The sequence below is a fragment of the Vulpes lagopus genome, chromosome 12 (assembly GCF_018345385.1).
Source record: "Vulpes lagopus strain Blue_001 chromosome 12, ASM1834538v1, whole genome shotgun sequence".
NCBI classification, from domain to species: Eukaryota; Metazoa; Chordata; class Mammalia; order Carnivora; family Canidae; genus Vulpes; species Vulpes lagopus.
Window position 1 is genome coordinate 79,992,747 of NC_054835.1, and position 23,072 is coordinate 80,015,818.

Below are 23,072 nucleotides of genomic sequence, written 5' to 3' on the forward strand. Positions count from 1 at the left end.
ATGATAAACCCAATTTTAAAAATCAAATAATGTTATTTTCACTCTCAAATGGAGAGTACAAAAGTTTTGCTGTTTTACAAAATGAATATACAATATAATACCTCTGCCTATAAAGTAATGACTGGTTCAACATAAGAAAAGCAATCTGATTATTTTATACTTACTTGTAAATAATTAATTGTTTGAATACTGCTTTACCTCATGAAATCAAACCTATCTTTCAACAGATAACTTGAAGTCCTTCATTAATGATAGATAATGTCCCTAAATTTTCAAAATTCACTGTCCTCCTTAGATAATATTTAAATGTGGAAATCAACTTAATTGAAATAGAAAAGGACTGACCCCGTGCTATGGATCAAATAGGTACAAATGAGAAACTAATCCAAAACAGAAGCTCCCTGGATCTGCATACTTCCTTAGCCCTTGGACACTGACTACTCAATATTATTATCATAGCATTACTTCACTACTTAAATCCCTTTATGTTTTATTCAGATCTAAAGCTTTTGCCTTTAAAACCAACGATTGAGGAACTATGGAACAATGGGCTGAGAGATCCCTCCACCAACAGAGGCCAAGAGGAAGGCTCACACAGACAGGCCTGCATGTTCAAAGTAAGATCACCCTCTGGCCTCCCCCAGCTTTTTATATGCAGGGTGCAGAGGGATCCCCCAAGTGCTAACAGTAAGCCTAACACTCTTGGTCCTTCACACCCTCACTTCCCAGTGTCAGGTAAAAATACCAAAACTTTACATCTCCAGGTAAGATTGCCATTTTTTTTGTCCTGCCCCAACACTCATGGTCCAATCTAGCCTTGGGACCATAAGGACTAATTTCAAAATATCTTTTATCGCTGTTTATGTTTTTTTTTTAAGTTTATTTATTTATTCATGAAAGACAGACAGAGAGAGAGAGAGATGGAGACATAGGCAGAGGGAGAAGCAGGCTCCCTGTAGGAAGCCTGATGCAGCAGTACTCAATCCCAGGACCCCGGGATCATGACCCGAGCCAAAGGCATAAAATCAACCACTGAGCCGCAGAGGCACCCCAATTACTGTTTATGTCTTCATCACAGGAAACCCAAGACTCTCTGGTCACTTTTCTTCCTTGACCTTTTTCTTATTTTCCTCTAAGAAAAAGGAAATAATCAGATGAATTTCACAAGTTTTACTACTCTACCCACCCATCTCTCTCTTATTTCTCTCTCATCACTATGAGCTAACTGCCCATGTCCCTATCCAAGCTTAACTCCTCTATTTTGCATTGAATATCATCAGATCTTGCCTGCTTGAGAATATTGGTCTGGCTGGTTTCTTATCTCTCTTGCATTATGAAGGCTTCTTTTTCTGGTGCTTCCCTTCTATCACCACACAAGCATGGTATTATTTCTGTCCATCTCTATTAGGATAGATGCTTCTGGAGAACAAGAATTTATAGTTTCATTTTATTCTCTGCTATCTCAAATACCTAAAGCAGAGCAATTGTTAAAAAATGAAAATTTTTTAGATGTTCAGGAAATAGATAACATGGTCTATTATAGTTTTGTTAATAATAATAATAATAACAAGCATTGTATAATGCTTATATGTCAAGCACTGTATTAAGGGCTTTACATATGTCTGTCTATTCATGTAATTAACTCATTTCATCTATAGAATGAATCTACAAATAGATAATACTTTTGTCTATATTTTAGAGATGAAGAAATTATGGCCCAAAGAAGTTAAGAAACCTCCTCAAGATTATACTGAGAGGGGCAGCCCAAGTGGCTCAGCGGTTTAGCAGTGCTTTCTGCCTAGGGTGTGATCCTGGAGACCCAGGATCGAATCCCATGTCAGGTTCCCTGCATGGAGCCTGCTTTCTCCCTCTGCCTGTGTCTGTGCCTCTCTCTCTCTCTTTGTGTGTCTCTCATGAATAAATAAATAAAATCTTTAAAAAAGGAAAGGAAGATTATACCAAGAGTATGTAGGAAATCAGAATCTGAGCCTGGAATTTGTACTTAACTTCTATAGGGAACTTCTGTTTCCTCTATTAAAACCAGGAAAATAAGATCTTCCTTGTGAGAATTACAGATAATATATACAAAATATAAAGACAATAGCACAGTGCCTAACTCTGGCAAGTCAGTACATGGAAGCAATAATTATGCTGCAACTCTTCATACAGAGTAAACTTTAGTACAAGGAATCTGAAAATATCTTTCTAAATGGAAGTGCTATGTTATTCAATCTCCCAATTTATATTTTGATCAGCAGCACCATACTAGACAATCCTTCAAAATCACACAAATGAAAATTAGTCTTTTCTATGGAAAAAATAAATTGGGGTTTCATTTTTATTTTTGTTTTCTTAGCTTACCAGCTGTATTATGCAAGCCTATGTCAATGTACACACAGTCTAACAATGCAAGCATATTTGTTTTTCAAGTCAAAGGGGGAAGACTTTATAAGCCACTCAGTATTCATTTTATTTGCCTAAGACTCTAATCTGCTCTTCATTTAGGCTTACAGAGCTCCAGTATGAAGAAATCTTTAAACCCCAGGCCTACTGATTAGCACGAGCTCTGTTCCAGTACCACAGAGGAGTCAGAAATAAAGCTCATACAGGGGCTCTGAAATGAAGTGGGTAGATTGGATGTCCCCATTTGTGTTTCAGTGCCCCCAAAATACCTTCGCAGCATGTGCAACAGTATGGGGGCTCTACTGAATTTGTACTATGGAAAACAAACTAAAAGGTCAATGTGCATGTATATTCATAATGGAATTGGTATTTGTTAATCAATGAAGGGAAACATTTCTTCTTTTGTAGCAACTTCTCAAACTTTTCTGGGGAGCCTGCAGTTAGCCTTAGAAAGCTCTTACAAATTACACATCAATATTTTCTAAGATACTTGGAACAAAGGGTTGTTAAACTAATAGTCTATTGACTTTATAATTTCAATACCAAGACGAAGATGCAATATTAAAGTGGTACATTTTTCATGCTCTCTAATGGGGGACAATATACTAGGATAGAATTAGAGTAGAAAATTTCAAAAACAGAATACTTATGTTGAAACCACACTGTAGCATAAATTCCTTAGATCGGCAAATATTCTTTAGCTGAAAACTATGGGTGAAGCATGTCAATGTCACAGGCAACAATAATTGTCAGCCACCTTTATCGAAATAGAGATCATACCTTAATATAAGTGTTCTAGGGAGAATGGGTAGAGCAGTATTCCACTCCAAACTCCCAACTTATAGACTTATAATTGATTAGTCATTTTATTCCAGGTTAATTACTTCTGAAGGCATTTATTTGTATGACTCATAGAGATATCTAGAAAAATAATTAATAATGAAAACATCACTAGGGGAATATAAAATCAGAGTTTCTCCATATACCTCCATTTGGTTTATCAGATTAAGTTGTCTGATAAGACTACTTCTCCTAAATCCATTTCTTTTATATCAAGAGATTCCTGTTATGGAACACAGCACCTGTACCAGATGGTATGATGGGAATGCTGGACCACTAGTTCTCCATCTCTATTTCCCCTATTTTTTGCTGTGGTGATTACATCATCTCTCTTTCTCAGTCAACCCACTTCATAATCCTTTACAATTTCACCTTTGGAGATCACTCTGTACACTTACAGTTCTAATTTTCTGAATCCTACCAACATAGAAGAGAATCCCTTGTTATCATTAGTCAAATAATCCAAACCACACTCCCCACTTCTAGGAACAACTGGTGACCTTCATGATTTATAGCTTCTTATAAAGCTCAATCATAACTGAAGTCAACACTTCCTCACCTGACCTCAGCACCCTGCTCATTTATTTATCCTTTTTCAGGTAGTACTTAGCGTATGCTACTTTACATATGATACTAACAAATATCAATCAGATTACATTGAGATTTATCCTTTTCTTTATTATTGTTCCAATAACTTTGTATTATTAGAGAACTTCTGAGTTGTAAATAGGTTTCATTTCAGACATGAGTAGTTTGGAAATTAGTTGACAGAATAATTAAGCAGCAAATTTGGGTTAGTGGAGAGAAACTAGAGTAGGTGAATAGGAGGCAAAGATTAAAAGGTGATAGGGAAAGCACCCAGAGAAGACAAAGCTCATATTGAGACTATGGGCAAAAGAGAACTTGGAAAGGGGGATTGTTATGAGGTTATGGTTGCAATGACCATGTGTTATCCAGGTACAGTGACATTCTGTCATAACGGAGACATAAGTTTAAAAATTTCTTCCCAATAAGAAGTTTTTGTTTATTAACAAAGCACAAATGTTTTATTGTTCCAAATAAGGAGAGCAGATATAATTACTTGATAATGTGTCAATATATGTTGACTGCCTTCATCCTGTAAGTTCTATCAAGTTACTATTGGGTAGAATGGAAGAACTAATCATCACATCTCTTAAATTGATAAATAATACAAGAAAAAAAGCTTCCTAAAATTTGTGCAACCAAAATTTAAATGAAAGTTAGCCAATTTGTGTACATTATTATAATAATCCTATCGGGAGGCAGCTTCATATAAGATTTTAAAGCATGGGCTTTGGTGCCTGACAAACCTGGGTCAATCATCGATCCACTATTCATTAGCTGTGTGCCTTTGGAAGATTCTTAGGATCTCTCCAGGTCTCAATTTCCTCATCTGTAAAATAAGTATAATCCCTATGTCACAGGGTTACTTTGGAAATTAAATGGTGTCATGCATGTAAGATAACAGCTACATAAGTTGCACCTTTTATGACAATAACAATGATGGTGATAATATCATATTTTGAATATCAGAGGGGGTGACATCAGAATCAAAGCAGCAGGAGCCCTTCCTCTTTTTCTCTCTCCTTTTGATATGCAACTACCAACATTCAGAACTGAAAAAAGAAAAGTACTTCTGCACAGCATACCAGGACGCCCCAAAGATCCATTCATCTATGCACTGAAAGTGGGTGGATAGGACTACTGAGAAACAGCAGAGCAAGGGAGGTGGTGGCAGAGGTGGTGATGGCAAAAGAGGCTGCAGCCCATCTAGCAGCAAGTAAGCATGACCTTTCTGGCAAAGAAGGTAGAAAGTGAAGGCAGTGAATAAGGACCTGCCCTACCATACACGCTACAGCTGGAAAGACCATTTACTGTCTCTAAGGAGAGGCCACAGTGATGGAGGGAGGGAAAGGAAAGGAAAATAAGCAAAGACAACTGAAAAAGAAAGATCTCCTACTAGAGACAAGTATCTCCTTCTGGAGGCAAGAGGGCTGCCCCTAGATCTCTGGGCCCTCTCCCACTTCAGGATATCCATAGCAGGCAGGGGGCACACCCAGAGCCCCAAGTGCTAAGTACATGCCTCCTTGCACACCTCCCTTCCAAAGGGTGCCATCACCCCTTTGCCCCTTTGTGATGTGTGTGTGTGTGTTTGTTTTGTTGTAACGTGTGGCTTCCAATCTTACCAGTGGGTCACACTGTGAAAGAAACAAAAAAACTTGTGCTGTAGTGCCACCTTCTGGAAACAAAAGTAAGGCTTCTAATCACCAACCTGGTAAATTGATTCTGGAATCAAAGAACAGAAAAATCTTGCCTAAATAGTAAAGGTGTTTGTTACTTCAAATTCAGTGTCAGAGGCATTTTTCATCAACTCCACACAAAAGCACAGAATATGGTATCACAAAAATAAAGTGGTAATTTTCCAGTAACTGAACCCAAAGATATGGATTATAATCTAACTGATAAAGACTTGAAAATAGCTGTTATGAAGAAATTTAGTGAGCACAGAGAAACTCGGAAAGGCAATACAAATGCTTGCAGGTATAAAATAAATGAACAGGAGGAGTACTTTATCAGATTTAAATTCTAAAAAAGAACCAAACAAATACTGGAGCTGAAGACCTTAATAATGAAATGAATAATGCACTAGATGCATTGGAAATAGAGAAGATAATATGGAAGAGAGAATTAGTAGGCTTGAAGGTAGAAATATAGAAATAATTCAGATGGGAGAGGGGAACCAAGATTTTTAAGAAGTAAAGAAACCCTATAAGAACTATCTGACTTCATTTAAAAAGTCAATATAAAAATAATGGGGATTCCAGAAAGAGAAGTAAGGGAGAAGGGGAGAGAGTTATTTAAAAAAGAATAGGTGAGAACTTCCCAAACCTGAAGAAAGAACTATATATACAAGTTCACAAAATTAATAGAACATCTTATTATTTCAACATAAAAAGACCTTCTCTAAGACACATTATGTTAAAATTGTCAAGCTAACAATAAGAAAAAAATTTGAAAGTGACCAGAGAATTAAAAAAGGAGAAAGGAACCTACATGGGGCACCTGGGTGGCTCGGTGGTTGAGCATCTGCCTTCGGCTCAGGTCGTGATCCTGGGATCTTGGGATAGTGTCCCGCATCAGGCTACCCGCAGGGAGCCTGCTTCTCCCTCTGCCTATGTCTCTGCCTCTCTCTATGTGTTTCTCATGAATAAATAAATAAAACCTTAAAAAAAAAAAAGTAACCTATAACATGCTATGCTATTGGCATATTTCTCACTAGAAACCCTACAGGACAGGAGAGAGTAGAATGACATATTCAAAATATTTAAAGATAAAAACTGCCAGTCAAAAATACTCTATTGAGCAAAATTAATCTTCAGATGTAAGGGGTAAATAAAGGCTTTCTCAGAGAAACAGAAGCTGAATGAGTTCACCACTAGTAGACCTGCCTCATAAGAAATGTTGAAAGGAATTCTTCATGTAGAAACTAAAAAACAAAAGTACACAAAATTCTGATTAATGTGATAAATAGAATACTGTAACTGTTTTTAGAATAGTATACTAAACTCAACTATAACATAAAGATTAAAGAAAAAGAGCATTAAAAATAACTTTACTTATTCCAATTTGCTAATATAATCATGGCATAGAGAGAATTTGCACCATCAAAAATATAAAAAAGGAAAAAATATATATATATAAGGGGAAAATAAAAGGATGAAAACTTTATAGTCAACTGAAAATAATTTACTATCAGCAGAAAAATCAGACAAAACAGACTCCAAGCCAGAAAGGGTAATAAGACACAAAGAAGATCATTATATAGTGATAAAGGGGTCACTACATCAAGAATATACAGCAATGATAAATATGTACACTCCAAACACTCAAGCACCAAAATATATTAAGCAATTAGTAAGAGATCTTAGGGGAGACATAGATAACAATACAATAATTATAAGGAACTTCAATATCCCACTATCAGCAATGGATAGATTGTCCAGGCAGAAAATCAGAAAGAAACAGCAGAACTGAACCACACTTTGGAACAAATAGACTTAATGGAGATATGCAGACATTCCATCAAACAGCAGCAGAATGTTCTCAATTCTATATGGAACGGTCTCCAGGATAGATCATTAGATAGGCAAAAACAAAACAAAACAGCAAATTTAAGAAGACTGAAATCATACCAACTATCTTCTTTGACCAAGATGATATGAAAGTAGAAATTAACAACAGGAAGAAAGTGAGAAGATTTACAAATACTAAATACAAATACTAAAACTAAACAACACACTTCTAAGCAACTACTGGGTAAAATTCTTTGAAAAAAAAAAGGAAAATAAAAGATTATCCTAAAACAAAGAAAAATGGAAACAACATATCAAATACTGTGGCATAGAGAAAAAGCAATTCTTAAAGGAAAGTTCACAAAAAATAAAAGCATATATTTAAAAATTAGAAAGATCTCAAATATAAAAACCTAACTTTATACCTCAAGGAACTAGAAAAGAGAAAAATTAAGCATATAGTTAGCAGAAGAAAGGAAATAATAAGGATCAGAGTGGAAATAAATGAAATAGAGACAAGACACACAATAGAAAGGATTATCAAAACTAAATTGTTCTTTGAACAATAAACAAGTTTGACAGAACTTTAGACTAATAAAAAAGAAAACTCAAATAAGAAGACTCAAATACCATTGCAAATGAAAGACAATACATTACACTGATACTACAAGGAAAAACAAAAACAAAAATTATACACCAACATACCTATTGAACATAGATGCAAAAAATCTCAACAAACTGACTCAACGATACATTAAAAGATTCATACACCTTGACCTAGAGAGATTTATCCCTGGGATGAAAGGATAATTCAACATATGCAAATCAATATATATAATACATCTCATCAATAAAATGAAAAACAAAGATCATATGACCATCTGAATATATGCAGGAAAAGCATTTGACAAAATACAACATCCGTTCATGATTAAAAACCCTTAACAGATTGGGTATAGAAGGAACATATATCAACTTAATAAAGGCCATATACAATAAACCCACTGTTAACATTATACTCAAGGGAGAAAAATTGAAAATGTTTCCTCTAAGATTAGGAACAAGACAAGGATGGCCACCCTCACTACTCACTATTCCTATTCACTATAGTACTGGAAGTGCATGCTGGAACAATTAGGCAAAATGAAAATAAATGGCATCCAAATCAGAAAGGAAGAAGTAAAATTGTCATCATTTGTTGATGATATAATTCTACATATAGAAGTCCTGTGTATTTATAATACATATATATATATATATAAAGAATCAAACAACTTTTGAATCAATCAATAATTTCAGTAAAATGGAAGAATACAAAAATCAACATACAGAAATGAACTACATTCCTTTATGCTAATGATAAAGGATCCGGGGGAAAAAACCATCCCATTCTCCCATTCATAATAGTTTCAAAAACAATAAAATATACTTAGGAATAAATTTAACCAAGAAAATGAAAGATCTGTGCAATAAAAACTACAAAACTTTGCAAAAAAAATTTTTGAAGACACAAACAAATGGAAAAACATCCTGTGTTCATGGATCACAACAATAAATATTGTTAAAATATCCATGCTACCCAAAGCCATCTATAGATTCAATGCAATCCTATCAAAATGTACTATAAAGCCACAATAATAAAAACAATATGGTACAAACACAAAAATAGACACATCAACCAATGAAACAGAATAGAGAGGGGATGCCTGGGTGGCTCAGCAGTTGAGCATCTGCCTTCAGATGATCCTGGAGTCCTGGGATTGAGTCTCACATCAGACTCCCTGCATGGAGCCTGCTTCTCCTTCTGCCTCTATCTCTGTCTCTGTGTGTGTGTATGTGTGTGTGTGTGTGTGTGTGTGTGTGTGTGTTTCTCATGAATAAATAAATAAAATCTTAAAAAAAAAATAATAGAGAGGCCAGAATTAAATCCTAGCATATATGGTCAACTATTATTGGGCAGAGAAGCCAAAAATACCTAATGGGGAAAAGATAGTTTCTTAAACAAATGGCACTGGGAAAACTGGAGAAACGCATGCAGAATAATGAAATTGGCTCCCTTTCTTACACCACTCACAAAAAATAACTCAAAATGGATCAAAGACTCAAACATAACACCTGATACCAAAAAGCCCCTAAAAGAAAGCATAGGGAAAAAGCTTCTCAATACTGGTCTTGGCAATAATTTGGGAGGGCATGACACCAAACCATGAACCACAAAAGAAAAAATCAACAATTGTGACTACATCAAATTCAAAACTTCTCCACAGCAAAGGAAAAAATTAATGAAATGAAAGAGAATCTATAGAAAAGAAGAAATTTTTTAAACTATATATCAAATAAGGGGTTAATATCCAAAATATATAAAGAATTCAGTCGACTTAGTAACAAAAAAATCTAATTTAAAAATTGACAGAATAACTAAATAGACATTTCCCCAAAAGGAATCTAATGGCCAATTGAAAAGATTGAAAAGATCTTGAAAACATGAAATGATACTCAGCATCACTAGTCATCAGAAAAATGCAAATCAAAACCACACCTATTAGAATGGTTATTATCTAGAGATAATAGATGTTAGTGCAGATGTAGTGAAAAGGGTCCCTTGGTACACTATTGGTGGGAATGTAAATTGGTCCAACCACTATGGAAAACATTGTGAAATTTTCTCAAAAAAATGAAAATTAGATCTACCATATAATCCAACAATTCTACTTCTGAGATACCCAAAGGAAATGAAAACAGGATCTTGACAAAATCCATGCATTTCTATGATTTCTATGTCTACCTCATCACTATTTACAATAACCAAGATATGGAAACAACCCAAAAGCCCACCCAGGGTAAATAGATTTTTTTTAATTAGATGTGGTACATATTCACTATAAAATATTATTCAGCCATGAAAAAGGAGAATATCTCCCCATTTGTGACCACATGGATGGACCTTGAATCCATAATGCTAAGTAAGATAAGCTAAAGAAAGACAAGAACCACATGATATCACTCATATTTGGACTCAGAAAAAGCTAAGTCCTGTGAAAAACAGAGTAAAATGGTGGTTCCCAGAGATTTAGCAGTGGTAAGGAGGAATAAGATTGATGGTGTTTAAAGGTGTAAATTTTTAGTGAGTAGTAAATAATCCATAGAGATCTATTGCACAATATAATGAATATAGACAATAATATTAGACTATAATTATGTAATGTGATAAATATTGCTACACTGGCAATCATATTTCAATATATAAGTTTATCAAAGTAACATATTGTACACAATGTGCACACACATTCTACTGACACAATATTACATGTCAAATTTACTCAATTTAATTTAGATTGTAAGCAAATGAAAATTTTTTAAAGATTTTAACACATATTTCAAGAATTAAAATATCTAAGTACACAGACCCAAAAAGGAATGTTTGTTTATATTTATAAATTATACACTCATCTTACTAACATAGAGTATTATATAACAGATACAAAACTAGAAAATTTTAAAGGAAAAAATAAGTTAAAAAATAAAAGGAGTAGGGGCACCAGGGTGACTCAGTGGTTGAGCATCTGCTTTCAGCTCAAGTCATGATCCTGGGGTCCTGGGATCAAGTTCTGCATCGGCTCCCACAAGGAGGCCACTTCTGCCTCTGTTTATGTCTCTGCCTCTTTCTGTGTCTCTCATGAATAATTAAATAAAATCTTTTAAAAGAACAAAAATAAAAATAAGTGAAAGGAGTGTCTGAAATTTAAGTCTATTTAACCCCCAGGTGACAGATTTGTCTTCTAGGCTACACATAAGGAAAGTACTCAGAGGAAGAGCAGCACAGGGCTTGGCATATAGGCTTTCAGGGAGTACACTAAGCTATTATCTCCCTACATTTTAGATTTTTACTAACTTATATGAGTGTGGAAGAAGACCGGAATAGAGATCCCAAGGCTTCCAAAGGAGTATTGGAAAGAGGAAAAGAAACCCTCCTACATAGGCACTGGCCCTTAAGTTTGCACATATGATCTCACATACATGCTCAAATACATACACACACTACACATATACACACACATGTATACATACATGCATACATATACACACATGCACATGGCTAAGCCCTGGACAGTGCTCACCTGACCGAAGGTCTCAGAACCCAGTTCTTGACTTCCAAAGGAGGCTGGAAAGTGGGTGGCAGAGCAGGTGTTAAGAATGTCATGCAGGCTCTCTCTCTCTCTCTCTCTTTCTGTAAAATAAATAAATCCTCTTTCTATAAAATACATTTTTAAAAAGTGGGGGAGTAGGCGCCTGTGTGGCTCAGTCAGTTGAGCAACTGACTCTTGATTTTGGCTCAGGTCATGGTCTCAGGGTCATGATCAAGCCCCGCATGGGGCTCTGTGCTCAGCAGTGAGTCTGCTTGAGATTTTCTCTCTCTCTCTCCTTCTGACCCTCTCCTACTCTATTTCTCTCTCTCAAATGAATAAATATATTTTTTTAAATGTGTGCAGTGCTTGTGGCAGAAGAGTAGGTGCGTGCACGCAATCAGCACCACTGCCACAGAGGGCTCTGCAAATTATATAATAATATAAAGAAATCTGACTTTAAAAAGAGAATCTCTTCTAATTGGTGTTAAATGAGTGAGTGGGGGTCCTGATTCTGAGGCCAGACCCAGAAATAGGACACAACACAAGAAGGAAGGAGCGTGATAACACATGACAAAAGAAACAGGCAAATAAAATATCAGTTCACAACCAACCAGCAGGACAACAGCAGGCAGCAGACAAGGAGCCGAGAAGGGATATTTGGGCGCCTCCGAAGAATGTTGTATCCAGCTCTTGCTTTCCCTGAGTGCCTCTGTTCAAACCCTGTGCAGCCACTCACTAAGTTGTGACTACGGACAAGTTGTTTCAACTCTGAGTGCCTCAATTTCCTCACCTGCAAAGATGGAGGTGAAGGTACTACAATTGTCATAAGGTTTGTGCACGCATGGCAATGAGTGTGTTGAATAAATTGATACATGTAAAGCATACAGAAATAATATTCAAGAAATGATATCATCATCAGGATCATTACTATTTACGAACGGTTTGTTGGCAAGTTCTCAAAGCTATGGATTGCCTTGTACCAAAGCCAGCCCTCCTGCCTGGCTCATGTCCATGCCATGAGAAATCAGTAAGCACCACTCATTAGTCCAAACCTGTGTGTCCTAAGTGATCTTCAAGCAGGACCAGAGAACACTGGAGAGGGACAGGCCCTGACAGACAACTGGAGCCCGAAATAAAACTCCTGTTTTTCATCTCTGTTTTCCAAGTCAGTAGGCAAAGGATGATACCCAGAACCATGAAGCCACTCACCTAGGAACTTGGCCAGGTACGCAAAAGTGAGCCCATGATGTACAATTAATCATGCACAATTTTACAGAGTTGAATACAGTGTTACGAACTGTGAATTAGATATTTAATACCATAACATATTAAGGGAGTTGTCCATAGAAGCTAACATTTTCATTAAAACACAATGCAAAACACCGTCCCTAAATTCTGCTTTGGGGGCAAAACACTTCCCAGTGATATGATAGTAAGAAAAAAATTTAAACTAAAGGCCCTTGTTAAGAAGAAAATCAGGTAGAATCAATATATCCCAAACTAAATCTAAAACAATGTTTCCTGTGTAGGCGATCCGATCAACCATAAATAACACAAGAAACTTCTAGAACTCCTCCAAGTCATAACGAACCTAAAGTGGAAGCACGAGATTATAAGTAATAAACAAGCTTACCAGGACAAATGTGATACACACCATAGCAAAACCCCCATGGCATCAAAAATAATAATGAAGCACCACCTATGTGGGCAGGGTGCTGCAGCAGCTGTCAGAGCACCCTGGTGTGCAGATAGATATAAGCCACGGAGTAATTGTGTTTAAGTATAGTCACCGGGGACGTATGCATGTAGGAATTGTGGCAGGCACCTCAGATCACATCTTTAATGACTATTCAAATGAAGACAGGATGATTAATGATATACTTTCTTGGTTTTTTCAGTACCAAATATGAAGCCAGTCCAACATAAATTCCCTTACCTTGCAGACCGAGCAAGAATCTCTCATTATAATATACTCCCATAAATCACACAGGATTGCATGGTAGGAACAGCATAGCTCTGCCTTTAATTCTGTTTCTGTGTGTTGGTGGAGTGTGCAGTCTCGCACACATACAAGGAAAAAAAAAGAAAAAGAGAAATGGGGCTGCCATCCACCTTATCAAGTCCTTTTAACTAAAGGGACTTGTGTTATAAGTGCTCAGTGTTTATGTTTTTCTTCAGAAATAAATGCAGTATTTATAGGCTAGCACAATGCCTACCACAGGGTACTTTCTCTACAAATATTTGTATAAGAAAAAGAGAGAGAATAAAAGGGTAAAGAAAGAAAACATAACCAAGAAGAAAAAGAAAAAGAAAAGGAAAATGACCAGAAAGGTTTTCAAATCACCCTGACCAACTGAAAGGCCAGCTCTGTGTGCATTTCACAGGAAGTAGAGCTCAGTGTTGGTGGAAAACCTGTAGCTATTATCACACATTTTCCTGGTGAATTATATAAACTATGTGAAGATCCAAATGGTTCCCTAACCGGTCAGTAGCAGAGATAGAACTAAATTTCAAGTATCTTAGCCCCTAAATGCTTCGAGATACTTAGGTGAAAGTTTATGTATTACACTTCTAACCCTTCCCAAGAGCCTCCCACCAACCTGATGTGGTATCAGAGGGCAAGACATCAAATATCAATTCTAATTGTTTCCGTTGGGCAGCTATCTTGAGTTGGTTTCAAACGTAAAAAACAACTGAACTACTTCTGTCCCTTCAATTGATTTCCACCATTTTTTTCTCCTGTAATTTAGGAGACTTTCTGAATTCACAGACTTCAGTTCTCTTGGGTAGGAAACACTTCTGTACTTCCATTAGGTAGTTCACAAATCTGCCTTGCAACCTTTCAGCTTCACTGTTTCCTGCTAACCATAGTGTTCTCCCCAAACAGCCGGTCTTTGTAATGTATCGAACCATTAGGGTGACTGATATGGGTTACAGAGTGATGAACTAAAGTAGATACAGAAAAAAAAATTAGTGTCACAAGTCATTTGCATCCATTATTCTAATGGATTTTAAAACAATGAAATTATTTTCTATCAAAGCGTATTGAAAATGTGTGCAGTTAGAAGCCATTTGATTTTCATATACTCTATATTTTAACATTTAACAATTTGACAGTCTAAAAATGGCACGTTGTCACAGCTGAAAATCACTTAGAAATCCTGAGGTACCAAATTAAGTGTGGGTAGGCCACATACAATTATCTTTGGAATTGTAGGGTAGTATTGGTTCTCAAGGACTTTGATGACAATATCATGATCATATGACCCACATAACTGTTCTTTTTCTTATGTTACTTTTCTTTAAGTGTAAACTTCTCATGAATGTATTTTCAAGCCAAAAGCTTACAATTGAGACTACATTGATTAAAGACAGTTAAATCCCAGATTCTAATTCTCTAGTGTTTAGCCAACCTATCTCTTTAGAGTTATTTATGATCATATGTCTGTTTATGCCCTCTGAGTGAGACTTGCAAAAATACTTCACTCTTCATGAATCAAGAAATTTCCCCAGGGTCATTGAGAAGGGGAGAAAATAAGTTCTTCTAGAAAGCAGGACCAAGTGATACAAGGAAACTCAATAAAGAAAAAGATTAAAAAAATAAAATAAAATAAAAATAAAAAAAAAGAAAAAGATTAAATTAGAGAATGATAGAAAATAAAGAATAAAAATGATGAAAGTGAAAGACTGATTTGAAAATAAGTTAAAATACATGAACATTGATATGACATATATATATATATATGCTAGATATATAAAGAAACAAATTAAAAAATAGCAGAATAGTAATAAAAACATGGAGGAAATCATGAGAACAAACCACTGCTGAGCTACCAGTTGCATCACTCCTGTGAACCATATTGAAAATTCCCACCTCATCCCTATGCATTACAACATTTGCAATGGATCTGTCCATCCCTTAAAGCTCCTGACACCAGTATCAGTGCACATCCCTTGAAGCCAGAACATTTGCTCTTTGACTAACATAACCAGCTGATCCTTCCTTGCTTATAATTACTGTATTTCTAATCCAGTGCATTAATATAAGCAACCCCCCCCCCAGCCATTTATATTTACCATACATCATCCTAATTCTGAGAGGCACTTATCTTCCATAACCATTTTTCACTACTTTTCTTCAATCCCATCTACTGTGCACCCTGGAACTTGCATTTCATGATTAACAAACTTCCCAAAATCTTTCATTTCCTTGATGAATTTTCCTTTTATTACATGGTTATAACTGAAATCTTTTTTTGCCAATTGAAGTAGACATTCTAATGATCATCGACATTTTTTTATTTTCTTCTTCCTGAATGTTTACATATGGGTACCCTTTTGAATTTAGGTATAACCATATAACTTTCATGTCCCAATGAAATGTGAGAGGAAGGGACATTGTATCACTGTGGAGTATTTAAAAGCCAGTATATTACTCTTTTTATTCTCTTCCTTTAGTGTGGTATTTGTGGAATTTTATTTTGCTGTACATGTGACATAATATGAAAACATGCAGGAACACTGAAGTCACAGAAAGAGAAATTTTTTTTAAAGAGAAATTTTTAAAACCATCATTTACAATTACACCAAAAAGAATAAAATATCTAGGAATAAACTTAACCAAAGAGGCAAAAGACCTGTACTCTGAAACCTAGAAAACACTGATAAAAGAAATTGAAGATGACACAAACAAATGGAAAGATATTCCGTGCTTACAAATTAATGTTGTCAAAATATCCACATGACCTAAAGCCATCCATAGATTCAATGCAATCACTATCAATGCATCAGGGTAGAGACCCCAGAAATAAACCTATAAATATATGGTGAGTTAATCTATGACAAAGAAGGCAATAATATACAATGGGGGAAAATATGGTTGTTTAATAAATGGTACTGTGAAAACTGGACAGCTACATGTACAAGAATGTAATGAAGTACTTTCTAACACCATATACAAAAATAAATTTAAAACCTAAACATGAGACTTGAATCCACAAAAATCCTAGCAAATCCTATTGAATTATAATACAGATAGATGATACATTAGACACAAGTGCCTTATCAGATATATGACTTACAAAAAAAAATGTTTTTATTCATCAGAGACAGCAATCTCTGATGTCAGCCACAACACTTTTCTAAATATATCTCCTAAGGCAAGGGAAACAAAAGCAACAAAAGACATCCCCTCCTAAAGCAAGGGAAACTATTGGGACTAACTCAAAATAAAAAGCTTTTGTGTAGCAAAGGAAAACATTGACAAAACAAAAAGACAATGTACTGACTGGGAAATGATATATCCAATAAGGAGTTAATATCCAAAATATATAATACATACAACTCAACAACAAAAAAATCTGATTAGAAAATGGGCAGAGGACCTGAATAGACATTTTTCCAAAGAAGACATACAGATGGCCAACAGACACACAAAAAGATGTTCAACATCACTCATCATGAGGGAAATACGAATCAAAACTATAACGAGATATCACCTCACACCTGTTAGAATGGCTAAAATCAAAAAGACAAGAAATAACAAGCGTTGCTTAGGATGTAGAGAAAAAAGAACCATCGTGCACTGTTGGTGGAAATGTAAAGCAGTGCAACCACTGTGGAAAACAGTATAGAGACTTCTCAAAAAAATTAAAAATAGAAATACCATATGATTCAATAATTCCACTATTGGTATTTACCCAGGTAAATAAAAACAGTAACTGGAAAAGATGTATGCATCCCTGTGTTTACTGCAGCATTATTTACAACAGCCAAGATATGGAAGCAACCCAAGTGTCCATCAGTAAATGAATGGATAAGAAAAAATGTGGCATTTATACACAATGGAATGTTTTACAGTCATAAGAAAGGATGGGATCTTGCCATTTCAGACAACATGAATCAGACCTAGAGGGTTTTATGCTAAGTAAAATAAGTCGGACTGAGAAAGACAAATACCACATAGTTCTACTCATAAACGGAATCTAAAAAAAAATGAATAAACATGGGATATCTGGCTGTCTCAGTTGGTAGAACATGTGACTCTTGATCTCAGGGTTGTAAGTTGGAGCCCTACATTGGATGTAGAGATCACATTAAAAAATAAATAAATAAATAAATAAATAAATAAATAAATAAATAAATAAACAAAAAGCAGAATTAGAACTATAAATACAGAAAACTGATAGTTGCCAGAGGGAAGGGTGGTAGAAGGTGGACAAAACAGGTGAAGAGGAGAGGAAGATACAGGCCTCCAGTTATGGAATGAATAAGTCACAGGAATTAAAACTCAGCATAATGGATACAGTCAGTGATATTATAATAACAATATAATGAGACAGATGGTAGCTATACTTGTGGTGAACACAGCATAATGTATAAACTTGTCAAATCATTAAGTTGCACACCTCAAAGTAATGTAACTGTGTGTCAACTATACTAAAAATTAATTTGAAAGTACCAAAAAATTATTTGTTGCTTACTGAGAATCTTATATTTTTGTTTGCCAAATATGGCAACCCAGGTATAAACCAATTGTTAAAGACCTGAAGGATAAATACAAATACAAACATTTCGGTCAATAGTAACAAATTATTGTAGAGTAGAGTAACAAACATTCTAAAGGAAAAACAGTGACATAAGAGTCTCCCATACTCTTGATGAACACCAAAAAAGTGTTTGTTTTCTATAGTGATGGTAGTTTTCCTGACTAGATGAAATCATCATGAGACTACCCTCCTGTCCCGTAATCAAAGGAACCAACCCTCCCCCATTAGACATATCTAAGTTTCTAGCAAAGAGTAACTTAGAACAGGGAGAAATTCATGAGTTCCAAGAAATTTAAAGTCTAAAACAGGTAGGCAAACTATGGCCCACTGATCTGTTTTTGAAAATAAGATTTTATTAGAACACAGCCATGCCCACCCATATACTATCTATGGCTGTTTTTACACTGAAGGAGTTGAGTAGTTGTCACAAAGCTAAAAAAATTTTCTACTTGATCCTTTATAGAAAAAAGTTTGCCAACTATTACTCTAAAGGCTATCTTGACCAGCATTTTCTCTTATTTTTAATATCTACTACTTTATTTTATTTAATAAATAAATAAAGTATTAATATCTACTATTTATTTTATTAAAATATAACCAACTAAATCACATATATTTTTTTCAACTCTTCAGTTGGTCTTTTTTGGCAAAGAAAATTCATACTCAAAACACTTTTACTTGGCAGCAGTAAGACATCTTACAGACACAAAAATATAGGTTATATGGTCTTGGAATGGAAATGACAGTAAGATTTAAAGGTATCAACTTTATAAATTCTACATTTTTCAATAGTAGCAAGTGTCATATCAAAATTATAATTCATATTTTCATTTTTAACTGTTTAGTCAATTTGAGCTATTATGAAAGCATAACCTTGGTACTAAAAATTATAAAGCTGTTTATATGGTGAAAGCTACTCATTTGCTCAAAAAAGTTTAAGAAATCTGTTCACTGAAATGTCATAAGGAAAAAATCTATACCAAGTTGTACAGATGTAGCTGTATCTTTAAAGATCCCAATACAATAAAAAAATGGATTTCTTTTCTTCCATACATTTACCATGAACTTACTCCTCCCTCATTAAAATGTGAACTACACCAAACAAGAGAACAGCTGTTAGGTTTTTAATTAACTTCTTTAAGTCAAATAGTATAATAACTTAAAATCACTTTATGGAGACAAAAATTGTTTTTGAAAGAAAAATGGCTTTGCCTTTTCTCCTTGTAAGATAACCATAATTATCAAAAAGTGCATCAATATTAAAAGCTTAAGTGTTTTTACATAAGTGTTTTTTTTAATGCTAATCTTTTTACTTATTTGAAAAGTTTTCTTGAGATAAAATTAACAAACATATAATTTGTCCATTTAACGTGTACAATTCAATATTTTTTACTATAGCATTCACATTGTTATATAACCATCAACAATCTGATTTTAGATGTTTGTCTTCTCAAAAAACAAAAAAAAACAAAAAACAAACAAAACAAAAAAGCCCATACTTTTATTCACCTCTGCCCCACTCCACCCCAGCCTTAGGCAACTACTTACCTATTTCCAATCTCTACAGATTTGCCTATTGTGGACATTTTATACAAATAGGATCATACAACTTGAGATCTTTTGTGATTTTTTTTCACTTAGCATGTTTTCAAGTTTTATTTATTTTGTAGCATGTATCAGTATTTCATTTCTTTTTATTACTAAATAATATTCCATTGTATGGTTATACAAATTTTATTTCTCCATTCATCATGTGGTTTATTTCTACCTTTTGGCTATTATGAGTAATTCTGTTCTGAACTTTCATTTACAAGTTTTTTGTGTAGATATATGTTTTTATCTATCTTTGGTAAATACTTTAAAGTAGAACTGCTGGGTTATATGGGAACTCTGTGCTTAATATTTTGAGGAAATGTCAAACTGTTCTCCAAAGAGTTTCAACATTTCACATTCCCACTAGCAACATAAAAAGAGTTCCAGTTTCTCCATATTCTCATTAATATTTGCAGCTATCTGGATTTTTTTTTTTACAATATCCATCAATTGAATATGAAGTATGATCTCATTGGAGTTTTGATTTGCAGTTCTCTAATGACTAATGGTGTTGTGCATCATTTCAAGGGCTTACTGGCCATGAATCTTCTTTGAAGAAATAACTATTCAGATCCTATGCCCTTCTTTTAAATTGAGTTATTGGGTGTTTTTATTATTGAATTATAATACAGATAGATTGTACATTAGATACAAGTGCCTTACCAGATATATGACTTACAAAAAAAATGTTTTTATTCTGTGATTGTCTTCTCACTTTCTTGGTAACATTGTTTTTAGCAGTAAAGTTTTAAATTTTGGTGTATCCAATGTATCTGTTTTTTTCCTTTTGTAGCTTACACTCTTGGTGTTGTATTTAAGAAAGCATTGCCCAAACCAAGATCATGAAGATTTTTTTCTTCTAAGAGTTTTATAGCTTTCTTGCGTATAGGTTTATAATCCATTTTGTGTTATTTTTGTAAATAGGATGAGGTAGGGATCTAGCTTCATTGTTCTGCATGTGGATATTCAGTTTCCCAGCACTATTCACTGAAAGATTAATCTTTCCTTGATTAAATTGTCTTAGCATTCCTGTCAAAAATCAAGTGATTGTAAATGTGAATTTCTTTCTGGACTCTCAATTCTATCCCATTGATCTATATGTCTATCCGTATACCAGTACCACGTTGTCTTGATTACTATAGGTTTGCGGTAAGTTTTAAAATCACTAGCTGTAAATATTCCCATACTCTCAAAATTGTTTTGGCTGTTCAGGTTCTCTTGCATTTTCATAATAATACTAGGATCAGGTTAGAATGGAGTTCTTGGCCTTTGAGTAGTGGCTAGGTAGGAGAGGAGAGATCCAGTTCCCTCCATGCCCCTACCTTCAACATGGTGCTGTGAGGGATAAAAAAATGGCAACCTGACCCTTCAGAAATGAAACTTTAACCCTAGAAGAGCTGGAGAAAGAGGGAGCCCCTGTCTTCTTGGGTGTATACACCTGTAATATAGTGTCTTTAACACGGAGCAGGGATGCTGGTAGGGGGTAGTGTCAGGAAACAAATCATGACTCCAATGCTACTACTCTTTTTGTTCACACATAGATTTAATAGATTTTCTTCAACTAATTTTTTTTTCTCCAGTCTCTGTATTCTTTAGAACATCTTTAAAATCTTAAGTTTTTCAACATTTTCATCATTAAATTGTTGTTTCTTAAGGAGAGAGCCTACCAAGCTCCATACTCTGCCATTCTAAATGTCCCCTTTGCATAAACTTTTAAAAATCTACTTGATTATAACATTGCTTTAGTTGAGGAGTAGCAGATATTACTTCTATTTTTCAAATAAGGCAAAATAGGTTAAATGTAGAAATGGAAATTGTACGCCAAGAAATAGAATACATGTCTCCCAACCAACAGGTTTTATCAGTTCAAGCTGCTGCTGTGATAGACTAAGCCTACAGAAAAAGTTCAATGAATTTAATTTACTTCTCAAGATACATGTGATTCCTCAATCTTATGTTTTTAGTCTGCCATGAAAATGTTCAAGAACTTTGCAAAAATAGCCAGAACTGGCCAGATAGCAAGTCTGTCAAATATTAATAAGGTGTAACACTTTATGTGTTTAGAAAGGCTCCTCCTTAATAGAAAAACGTGTCAGAAACAGATAAATCAGTGATAATCAATTAAGCTGATTGGCAAGTTTTCTAATGGTTTTTCTATTGGTTCCATGTTACACAATTTAAAGAAAACAAGGACAGAAAGTCACAAATGCATATAGACAGCTAAACTCATAAGGCAACCTACTACCTGGAGAAAAATTATAGGGTCAATTCAAGACAAAATTGTGATGTAAGAAATTTATTCTTCTTCACCGCCCTTTATCCTTTGTTCTGATAACAATTCCATTTTCTCCAGCAACAAGTGTTTGATGAGTCTGTATTCTTCTCCATTGTCTCAAAATTTGCATCACGGTCTTGATTTGATCTTAACATGTCACCCATTTAAGCCATTTGTATCCTCACTGAAGCTTGAGTTAAAGACTGTAGTTTCACCAGTGTAATTTTGGACATCCTCAAGGGAGTAAGAGAGAGATTTTTGGAACACCCTGAAGCTGTCTTCCTTTACAGCTGAAACCACTCACATGTGGGTGGTTTCCACTCTACTTACGCATAAGGATTGCTCTACAAGAAAGACACCATTTCTGCTTGTATAACAGAATCATTCCCCTGAATTTACAGCTTCAATCCCCCTATCAGTCATTGTGACAGCACTTCACAGCAATACAACAGGAGAGATTGAAGACTAAGACAACTGGTCTGCCTACCAGTCAGATCTGATTACAGCTCTGTACATCAATGTTTAGACTACAAGGCAGTATGTATCATCTTTATCACAATGTAAGATCAGATAAACTATCTGCTGTTCTTCATTATCTGGGGAAAGCCTGGAAGAGAACATATAGTGCCAGTCATATTATGCATTACCTTTCTTCCACTGAAAAGTAAAATTGAAAGACAGAAATAAAAATTTATCAATTCAGGGAATCAGAACTCCACTTCATTTTGCAATTAAACATCAGAGACCTACCCATTTCTATTTTAGTTCTTTGAATATAAAACATATCTAAGAAGATGGGGAAAAGACACTTACAATGCCTCTAAATTTGTTTCCATCTCTGGTCAAGTTCAGGATCAGACAGGAAATATTGAAATGCATTAGGAAGTTGTCTTCACTTAGCATTTTATTATTCTCTTTCTGAAAATTCAACCTAAACAGATTCCTGTTTTGAAAACTACCTGGCCTAATAATAATGTAAGAATCCCACAAAGAAGAGTATAAAGCTAATGGACAATAGAAATTTGAGTCAATCCTCTTACCCATCTATCCAGGAGTCTACCATAACTGTGTCACAAACAGAAGTGTTATAAGAAAACATGGTGGTCTTTTACTACTTAAATAATCTTTTATCTTCAAATTTTTAATGATACACCTTCAATGTCAATGCAGGATAATTAGTTGACCATACATT

The 23,072-nt window shown here is 34.8% G+C and overlaps 1 pseudogene; it reads left to right on the forward strand.

The window, feature by feature from the left end:
* Nucleotides 1–4,130: 4,130 nt before the first annotated feature.
* The window catches only part of LOC121474073, a 32,248-nt pseudogene continuing 13,306 nt past the window's right edge, over nucleotides 4,131–23,072 (forward strand).